General features: G+C 39.8%; 1 long non-coding RNA gene across 1 annotated transcript; it reads right to left on the bottom strand.

The window, feature by feature from the left end:
• Window positions 1-371: 371 nt before the first annotated feature.
• LOC125325069 lies at window positions 372-9,968 on the bottom strand. The gene is made up of 4 exons (XR_007203192.1): window positions 9,855-9,968; window positions 6,956-7,348; window positions 5,265-5,358; window positions 372-683 (listed from the first exon to the last, which is right to left on the bottom strand). It is a non-coding gene; the product is annotated as an uncharacterized LOC125325069 (long non-coding RNA).
• Between the last annotated feature and the right edge of the window lie 230 nt (window positions 9,969-10,198).

The raw sequence follows: 10,198 nt of genomic DNA, 5'->3' as shown, positions 1-10,198 counted from the left end.
TAGGTACAGAAACACCATGCTGATATGCATATTATATTTCTTCATGTCTCTCTCTTTTTTTTTAATAAAACACAATAAATTATCCTGAAACAATGGAATTCACATCGGTCATTATGCACTGATTGATTTAAGTTCCATTTTAGATCTTCTCCTTATAGCTAAGAGATAGGAATAGCTTATGTGGGGAAAACACTTTAATAAATATGTCAACCATTGAGCTTTACCTCATGTTTTTTTATCACTGCTGATGTATACCAGCCACTTCAGGTTCAATGTATACACATTACTGAACATACAGTTATTCAAGAAAATATGATGTAAAAGTACTAAGATGCTTAGACCAGTGACAGTATTTCCATATGAGGGTTGAATAAATAAATGATTAAATGAATAATGAAAACAAAAAAATCTGTCTGTACAAAAAGTTGCACTGCATTCACAAACTCACAGTCTGGAAAAGTAGGAAAGGATTGTTTCCAGTTTTCTGGAACATAAACTTGCAGGGACTGATGTAGATGTGCATCCCTCAGTAACTGGTCTGTATAATTTATTGGATCCTATTGTTTGAAGAAATAAGCATTTAAAGCTTGTGTTGCTACATTACACATCTAAGTAGTTTTGAATTCAAGTCACTTCACATTTCTGTAACACTTGAGAGGTTGACCATCTTCGTCCTTTATTTCCTATAAAGAAAATATAAGTATTTTAATTTGCCTTGCTTATTCTTACTCCAGATTTATATTAGCTTGTTGCTGTTCTTCAAATTAATCAAAAGATGCAGTTTCTTTTGGTAAATCACATACAAAAATTCTTTTGATTTTTTTTATAATTTCAAATGAGTAATTTGTCACCCATATATTTTTTCACGCTGTTTGTTTTCCCCTTAGCTTCACCACATCTTGCTACATGTCCAGACCTTAATCTTTGTCCTTTTCTGTCTCTTGACCTCAGCACTCTTGAGTATTGACTTCAAGGTTTGAGCAACTTTCACTTCAACTTCAGCCTGTGAACAGCTAATTATTACATCTAACTAAATAGGAACCTTCCTATGACCTGTTTCTCTCACTGCTTGTAAACTCGGATACCGCAGGCAACCCTCCCTTAGAGAGTTGGTAACCTGAAGTCTCTTTCTTTTGCTTTAACACTGGTGGTGTCTGCTGCCAAAACTCAGAGCATAATGTATCAGCAGCCCTCCTTCCAGCCATAGAAGGCTAGACGCAGCTTGCTGTGAAGCCTGACAACTCCACTCCATGTGTCAGCCGGAGGGAATCAAACAAGAGCAATGAAACATGTTTTCTACCTCCCGAGTCCGTAGCCTCTGGCACTCACTGGTACAGGAGTAAAGGAAGAGCGGTAGCACAGCTGGCCTGGCTCAGGTCCCATGATTTTACTCTTGAAAGCAAATGTTTCTTGTGCAAACTTGTCCCAGCTTATTTTACAACCCATTTAGAAACTGCTGTGCTAAAACTACTTTAATTTTAGAACTCATTTCAATCCCGTTTTCAAGTGACAGAGCTGATCCAGCAGTCATTAAAGGGCAGTGTTTTGTTGCTTACAGGGGTCTGGATTTGAAGATATCCCGGCTTCATATCCCTGAGCTTGGCAAAAGCATTAACTCTTATCATCTTAAAGTAGTCTGTCTCTCTGCTACAATTTCATTCTGAACAGCAGAAAAGCTTATATAGTTCTTCTTTATAGCTGTAAAAGAGGTCATAAACATGAAATATGGATAGGCAGATCCAACTCTCAACCTACCATCTACTTATTTGTGCATTGTATGCTCTTAGGGCAAAATACTGTCAAAAGTGATGGCTGCCTTTGAGAACTTCATCTTTAACCCCCAGGGCCAGACACATACAGCAGGGCTTTCCGTAACCAAGGGCTGCCAACCTCCATGGCAACCCAGAGTGATCTTGGACCTTTAAAATGTCTCAGACCATTTTGGAAATCAGCATCCTTAGCCTGTGATTCCTCCTTCTTTAAAGTGAGAATAATGAGATTTCTAACCATAGTTTGATATCTGCTAATCATGGTGGTTTTTTGGTTTTTTTATAAAAGCACGAGGTAGTTTTTAGAAAGTGTAGAAGTCTGGTTCAGAAGCAGAACAGAGTATCTCAAATGTGTGTAGCTGATGCAAGGACAACCATGGCCCTTGCAACCATTTTTTACATTTGAAGAAAAAAGAAAGTAGGAGAGCATGTGTCATTTTGATCTAATGTTTGCCTGAAGAGCACAGAGAAATCACAGCTGCTCATCCTTCAGCAAAGAAGCTTGCACCCACTTTGTAGGTATAAACAGTGATCTCTGTTTCTGTAGGGAACACAGGGCATTACTTTGTGATATGCGTGGTGCAGCTCTATGCACTCAGTCATTACCAGTCTATGTGACTGTTCATACTGTAGAAATAATCTCCTTTCTGTTTTCAAAGGTACATAAGATTTGTGCACTGCTGGCATAAATAATCTGTTCTGACAACCCCTCAGGGAGTAACTCCTGTTGACAGGATGTGTGAGTATTATCCCAGGATGATCTGATGCATTGGTAACTGCACTGTAACAATGGAAGCATGAGATGGGCCTCGAATAGCATGGCTTTGGTGGCAGGCTCAGCTGGGTTGGCAAGGTAATGCAGCTCAACTTCAAAAGGAAAGGCAAAGAAGCTAATAGTCACTGTAGAGAACCATCTGTTAGATGGACAAAATTCCCTATGTTGTATTAAGAAAACCTGTGGTAAGAGACGTCCTGAACTTTAAGTGAAATTTTTGTCATTTTTCTTTTAATTTCCTACTTTGCTCTGCATGCCATTTGCAACAATAACCTGCTATCACACTATTGTTGCTACAAGCATGCACATCAGTAAGAAATCACACTTCCATGGTACTGACTCATAGCCATTTAGAAGGGAAAACTCATTAAGGGAGTGCAAATCAGCCACACTGTCGAAAGGAGATTGTTCTTTATGTTTTAGAATCAGGATGTGAGCAGCTATCCCTCTTCCCTGCTGCTCTTGGCAGCATCCTTCAGGAGGTGGACAGGCAGAAGTCTATTTCAACAGCCCTGTAGGACAGAATGAAAATCTTGTTCTCCTGGCCTTTGTCTGCCCTAGGCAAACACATATCAGCTGGTATATACATTTCTTACCTGTATTTAGGTATTGCAAGAAATCTGTTTGACTGTGTACCTGGTTCTGACACATGGTTGTGGCTGTTCACAAGGACAAGAGCTTCTGAACACTCTGTGTAAGCCTTTGGTTACTGCAGATCAGCTTTACAGTTGGAATTATGTTAGGCAATACACAGGAATATTTTAGGGCACTGAATACTGCATCAAAACGCTGCAGCCTTATGGCGCAAAGTGCTGCAGGCACGTGATTTGAATGTGCTAAAAAAGTGTTCCAGTTTTTATTGGTTTGAGTATATTCTATCCATACCACACCAGTTCCCCCCAGACAATATAAAGCCAGTATAAATAACAAACTCAGTAGTCTGGATAATTCACCAGAAGTGCCATCATGTGCTCCTGTCTGGTAGGAGATCCAGTGCCACACAAATCAAATCTTAATGATCTTGTCAGCATGTCCTTACTAAAGCTGAAATTTCTTAATTGTCTGAGCTTCACTTCTGTCTGACATACATATGAGCACAGAGAAATCTAATATTTACCACTGCAGCAGTTTTCTACCTCCTTCCTCATCTACAGCCCCCCAGGGACGCCATTCTAATACTGTCTTGTGTAAACAGCGGTTGGCAAAAATCCTGAAGTCCCTTTTACAGGAGATATGACATCACTGTGACACACATATCTTGAATTCCTTCAAAAAATTATTTCTCCCAGGTAATGCCAGCCAGGGAAACTGAACAAGCTGAGGGTGTTCCTGGAGGGCCTTACTCATCTCTGGCTGGACAGCATCAGTCTTTGTATTGGCTGCAGGGGACAAAGGTGTGGAGTTGCAGGCTGAGGGGCAGTTACCACCTACCCCTGGTGGTCCCAGGGAGAGGCCTGGTGGTCCCTGTTGCTCTTTGGGGACTTGCTAATGAGATTTGCCAGATGTAAGACCTGTGTGATTGATCCTGACTCCACACATTCCCAACTAGAGGAAAACCACCACATGGGGATAGGCTAAGGCCAGGCAGCAGTACTGTCTCTCAGGTAAAGACTCTTCTGGCAGCAGCTCCCCCAGGACAGGGCTGGGTCCCAGCTGTAGCCTCTCCATGGCACTGCCTGGGGACCTCTGCCTTGGTTGCACTGACTCTGCATCATTCCCAAGCCCTGGCAGCCAGGCCTCCCGGGGTCTTCTCAGGACCTTTATAAAATGGGCACAGTTTTTACAGCTGGTCTGCACCAATAAGATGGTTTCTAGTATTTTCTTTCAATCTGTGTCAAAATCTAAAGTTTCCAATACCACTTGAAAAGGAAAATGCCACCCAACCAGCAATCTGGTCTTTATCACAGCTGCTCAGTCTCAGTACCCAAAAGTTAAGTTTCAATCAATTTAGTCTTGGATGCTTTTTCAACTTCAGATAAACCAGAGCTTTGTGTACTTAACAGCTTTCAGAGAATATCTGCAATTAAATATGATACTTTGAATTCATTTCAAAATATCTGACTTGCTATGGTACACTTCCAAAGTTAATTTCATTAGAGTTTTTCTTTCTGTGACAGTACCTGGGAACAAAATGCTAAAATTTTCTTCTCCTAAGTGGCTCCCACTGAAATCAATAGAGCAAACTCAGAGGAACAGTCTGCTGAAGGTATCCCTTTTCTTTCCACAGACCAGATCTAGATATGGGGCCATTGGCTGGTCATCTCTGCTAAGAGATCTAAAAAGGAGTATGTCTTACAATCTTTTACATTCTAGTCAGTGGCTTGAACCTGGTCCATGTGAGTGGTGGTTTGATGTCATTCATGAGAACCATCAGTTGTCAGTTCTGGGAAAATCTGAGTAAACTTTGCTGGTTTTTAATCTGGAATGGCAGCAAAAGGTTTTGTGATCAAAATGTGTACCTCTCTACCTGCAGATGTGCTGGGTGTCACCATCATCAGTTGCAATGAGTTGTCAGAATCTAACCCTCAATGACAATGTCGGGTGAAGAGATAAAGTTTTAACTGTCATGTCCTGAAAATTCTGTTGATGTAAGGACCAACATTCCTGATGACCTCAAGCGAAGAAAAAAAATTATGTTTCTCTGAAGAGAAGGATAGTGAAAGCATTAACCTAAAGAGCAATGTCATAGTGAATTAAAACCAACAGTTGTAGTACTTAACTGTTTTTAAAGGTTAGTTCAGGCAGGTGTTCCACCACTTCTGCTGTCATAGCCAAGTTGAAATTCTCTCAGCAGACAAAGCAGTCCTTCATCCCCTGCCAGGATGTAAAGTTGCAGGAGAGAAGCCATGTTAGTAATAGGTAGGTTTGCAAATATCCATTTAAAAATAGAAATATGTAGGAAAAACCTCTTTCTTTTGGCTGACTTATGCTAAAAGTTCCCATCTGGGTTTGGATTTGCATATACAAAAAAGTAGAGTTAACATTTTCAGAATATCCCAGTGGTCCTAGTTTTTAACTTTTTTTTATGGGTAAATATCTCTCTGGCTACACAGTGTCCAGTGTAGCAGCATGCTAAAGACAGGCTGTTTGTGACTAATTAACCCCCATTTGCAGAACTTTTGGGGCCACTAAGGCAAGCAGAAATCTATGTCCCACCTTATATTTGGAGAAAAGGATCTAGGGCATGCCTCAAGTGTGGCGTTAATTTCCTGCAGAGCATTTTCTCTGGTGGAAACTATCTGGATATTAAATATTCCATATGCAATCACCTGATGACAAACAAATCTAAATTTTCCAATTGAAAAGTATAAAATTTTCCAAATATTTTACATTTTTGTTGAAAAAAACCAAAAACAAAAACAGGAGTTTCAGTCTACTCTGGTCTTATCAGAAATTAAACTTTGCAAAAATAATACCAGAAAGAAGTCTGAAAATCATCTGGCATGTTAACTGAACACTAGCAACAGGATCGATTAAGTCAATCCAGCTTGATTACATTATCACAGCTGATATGTTATTCTAAGTTTATAGAATGGTATTTTTTGGGGTTTTCTACATTTTTCAGTCTCTCATTTAAGTGTGGGTCATGTTGGCAGCCTCTGTGAAGTTGTTGCTTTTTCAAACTTAGAAAAATTATTTAAGATTTAATATTTTATTTTTTTCTTCTGCTCCCTCCCAGACATAGTCATCCTCAAATAAACAATTTGCTGTTAAAGGAGACATTACATTAGTTTCTGTCATAATATGCTGCATCTATCCTGACTTCAACTTTAAAATGTAATTCTAATGCAGCAGTCCTTCCAGGTGATTTTCCTCCTAATTTACATCTGCATTTGCTCAACCCCTGGTGCTCACTGAACACTGAAAGCATCGTATTAAGAAAGCTTAAAGAAGCCATATTTATCACATTTCTTCTGTCTATAAAATATTTAGTCTTCAACAAATTACGCTTTTCTAATCCATTTCTTACATTCCTTGAGATGCATGGCTCATCTCTCAAACATAGTTCTCATTGTGTTTTGAATTGGATTATTTAAGGAGCACCGATTAAATCCCTGAAAGCCTTTATTGGCATACTATCATTTCTGGTACACTCAGAAGTTTTCTTTTCTTCCTGGGCACTTTGGGTAATCCCAATGGCAGAAAGGCTTTTTGGAAGAAGGAGGCATGGCCGAAAACAAGACCAGGGCCCACACATTGCACAGACAGCAGGACCATCTACCAAGGCTCCAGAGTAAAGGTTACAATTAGCAAGAGCTTTTATCAACATTTCTTATCAGAAGAACTCATAGGTGATCCCACTATTAATTTAAAGCTAATCTAACAGTTTCCAGAAAAGAGTGGCAGAAGCACCACATTTTTTCATTTTCCTGGGAAGTAAAGCAATTCAGAGTTTCAGATTTCTTCCTACCTCCTCACCAGGGCAAGTCGAATCTTTGATCTCTGAGTGGGAAGAAGGCAGATTTTATGGCGTGACAGTTTCTCTGAAGATTTGAGTGCTGACTTTCTTTTTAGTATTGGCCTGAATCCATTAAACCATACATGAATGCACAATACTGTAAAATTTCCACTGCAGTCTATTCATTAAAACTGCAGTCTGTTCTGTGGCTCAATCAGTGCAGAAAGATTGAAGTCAACAATTTCTTCTGTTGTGTTTTGGTCAATAAATCTGCTGGTCCAGATTCATTCCTGGTACAACTCCAACGCTGCAATGTGGATAGATGTTGTATTTTCTTCTTTTTCCCGAATTAAATTTTCTACCCAAAAGATGACAAATCTTCAAAAGTACTTTGCTTAAGCAAGGCTGAAAATGTCACAGAACAAAGACAAATTAAAGAATTTTAATTTAAAATTTATTCCAGGTTTGCTGACAACTGGTTGTTAAGTCTATCTATTTTGGGTTAAAACAATAATCATAAATCAAAGTGAAAGAAAAGATCAGGTAAATAAAGCTACTTAGAAACAGTTATTTTTTTCAGATACATCTTTCAGGCTTCTAGGCAATGCATGGACTGTTGACAACTATATGATGACTTGGGCAGATTAAGGAATGGCAATGAGTTAGAACTGCCCGAGTGAAGCACTCCTCTATTCTTCTGTTTTATTACTGCGTTGCCTCTGGCTTCAAGATCCAGGCAGAGCCAGCTGGAGTGGGAAGGCAAATTTACAGATGTTAACCCATGCCTTTGGCATTTTCTTTCACCAAAGTCAAGAATATCATCTGCAGTCTTCTAAGGGCCGATGTGTGGCTCGGAGATGAAAGACAAAACTTACCGGAGGATCCAGCATACTGATTAATAGCCTAGGACACTGTGCTTTAGAATGTATACTCTGGTTATTTTTTGTTTTCATGAAAAGATGTAAAAACCACTGTCTGCGTCGACGAAGGGACTCAACACGGTGGGACTGTCACCACTAGGTGGCACGAACCTGATGCAGCAGAAAAAAAATGCTGAAACACTTTAGTGCTTTGCTGCACAGCTGCCGTCCAGTAAGTGAAAAGACTACCACTGCCCCACCACCATGCTAGCCATCAGCACAGGACTTGTCTGGAGAGCCCACTTCATTCTGGTTTGCACAACAGTCTTTTGGATAATGGGGGAAGGAGGACGCCTCCTTCCTCAGTGTTGCCTCCTCCCCCCAAGCAAAATGAAAATCCGTTGCTAATAAGTAGGGGGTTTTTTTTATTTCTACGGCATTTAAAGTATTTAAAGCACACTTTTTTTTTCCCACTTGGAGCTTCAGTGATGTGGACAGCTAGGACCACATCATAAAAATAAGGTTAGATGGCTGCCACTGTGGTCCCATTCCCTTTGGCTGTGGCCACACAGCTCACTCGGTGTTTAGGCCCTAAGGTTATAAAGTGAAGTATCTCAGCAGCGCGTTGCCCCCAGGTCAGCACTGACCCTGCACTGCAGCTCTGGGGAGAGCTGCTCTCATGGTGTCCTCTGAGCAGACTGTCAACCTGGAAGACTCCAAATGATGGCTCTCCAAATAGGTATTAGAGATCCCAAGATAATTCCAGTTAAAACAAGTGATCCTCAAGATTTCTTTAGGGATATGCACTCTAGTATACTGCTGATTTCTTATTCAGATTTGCTAATATCTAATCCATTCCTTTAAGCAGCACTTCTAGATAAATATGGTAATTGATCTCCCCTAAAATACAGGAAAGCTGGCCTTGCTATTTGTGACAAAGGAGACTAAGAGCCACAGAAATACATTTTGGTTAGGTTTGCAAGTCTTGATTAAGCTTTTGTAACAATTTATTTCTACAGCATTATAGATGTAGAAAGCACTTTAAAGAGAGAGAATATCTGCTTTAAATGTGGTATCATATGTGCAGAAGGCACTCAAAATAAAGAAAATGGAAGGTCCTTGTACTAAAGCACCTATGCTTTAAATGAGATTAAGTGCAGGATAAGATGACAATAAACAAAGGGCTGGATGAAAAGCTGGCAGTGGTGAACAGTCAGACTTAATAATATGACCATATCTTATTTCCTCCTCAGATTTTTTTAATACAGTAAATTTATTGTAATAGGATATCTGGACAGCATCCACTTGAAAGCCTGCACAGAGGTTAGCAATAGAAGATTGAAAAAAAAATGAGGCATGTCAAAAGATTTTAAGGAAGTCAGAGGCTGCAGGAAGAAAAAGGATCAGAGACTATTATTTTAAAAATAGGTTTAACAATTCCCATTTCTTACACAGACAGCATGCTTTAATATATTATTCTAAGTTCCTGAGTCATTTGTGTCAAATGTGATTTTGGTTTGGTTTCCTGGAAGTGTCATACTAAACCCAGACACTACAGTCACAGAGGTTATGCACATGAAGCCAGTCAGAAACTGCAGTGGTAAGAAAGAGTTCTTTACAGGAAACTTGATTTTTTGGCAGAAAACAAAGTAAGTTCTCAATTTTGGCCAATGAGGTAAGAAAGGGGGGAAATACTCTTTTACATATAACAGAGAGGAAAGCAAACTATTTCTGAGAAAAAACTCCATTTTGCTAAAACCTGAGTTTTCATTAGTACAAGCTTCAGTCATCAATTCTCAAACATTTCTAAGGCATTTTGTGTAATCTCACACTGAAGGTCCCTTGCCTGAGAAGGACTACAGTTTACATGCAGTTGTCAATTATATGCTATTTAGCAACAGATTTATTGTGGACACTTAGAAACACTGGAGCTTGAAGCTTGCACAGGGCAGGAGCTTGTTTAAGGGCCTTTGCTTCAAGCAGGCTTTCAGCTCAGGCAGAGATGTTTCACCATCCTATTCCCCTGTCTGTGGAGCAGAGCTTGGTCTCACCCTATTTCCCTTTGGAAGTGTCCAGCCCTTGTGAGGCACCCAGCTCCCCTGGTCCCACAGCAGTGACAGAGGCACAAGTGATGCAGGGAACAGCCCAGGGAGCAGACCTTGAAACACTACCTGAAAAGGCAGAGCGAATTACTGGGACTCAGTATTTGCCAAATAAATAAAAATAAATTTTAAAAAATAAATTAAAAATAAATAAATAAATAAATAAATAAAAGAACCTGCCAGCTCACATCAGGGGTGCACAATTAAAACTCTGCAAATTCAAGGCATCTAATATTCACACTCTTCCTTTCTAAAGAGAGGCAGGAATTTAGGCTGTTTCATAGACAATTGGT

This window comes from Corvus hawaiiensis, chromosome 4 (genome assembly GCF_020740725.1).
Source record: "Corvus hawaiiensis isolate bCorHaw1 chromosome 4, bCorHaw1.pri.cur, whole genome shotgun sequence".
In the NCBI taxonomy this organism is placed as follows: Eukaryota; Metazoa; Chordata; class Aves; order Passeriformes; family Corvidae; genus Corvus; species Corvus hawaiiensis.
Note: the sequence above shows the minus strand (reverse complement) of the source record. Positions and strands in the feature narration are given on the sequence as shown.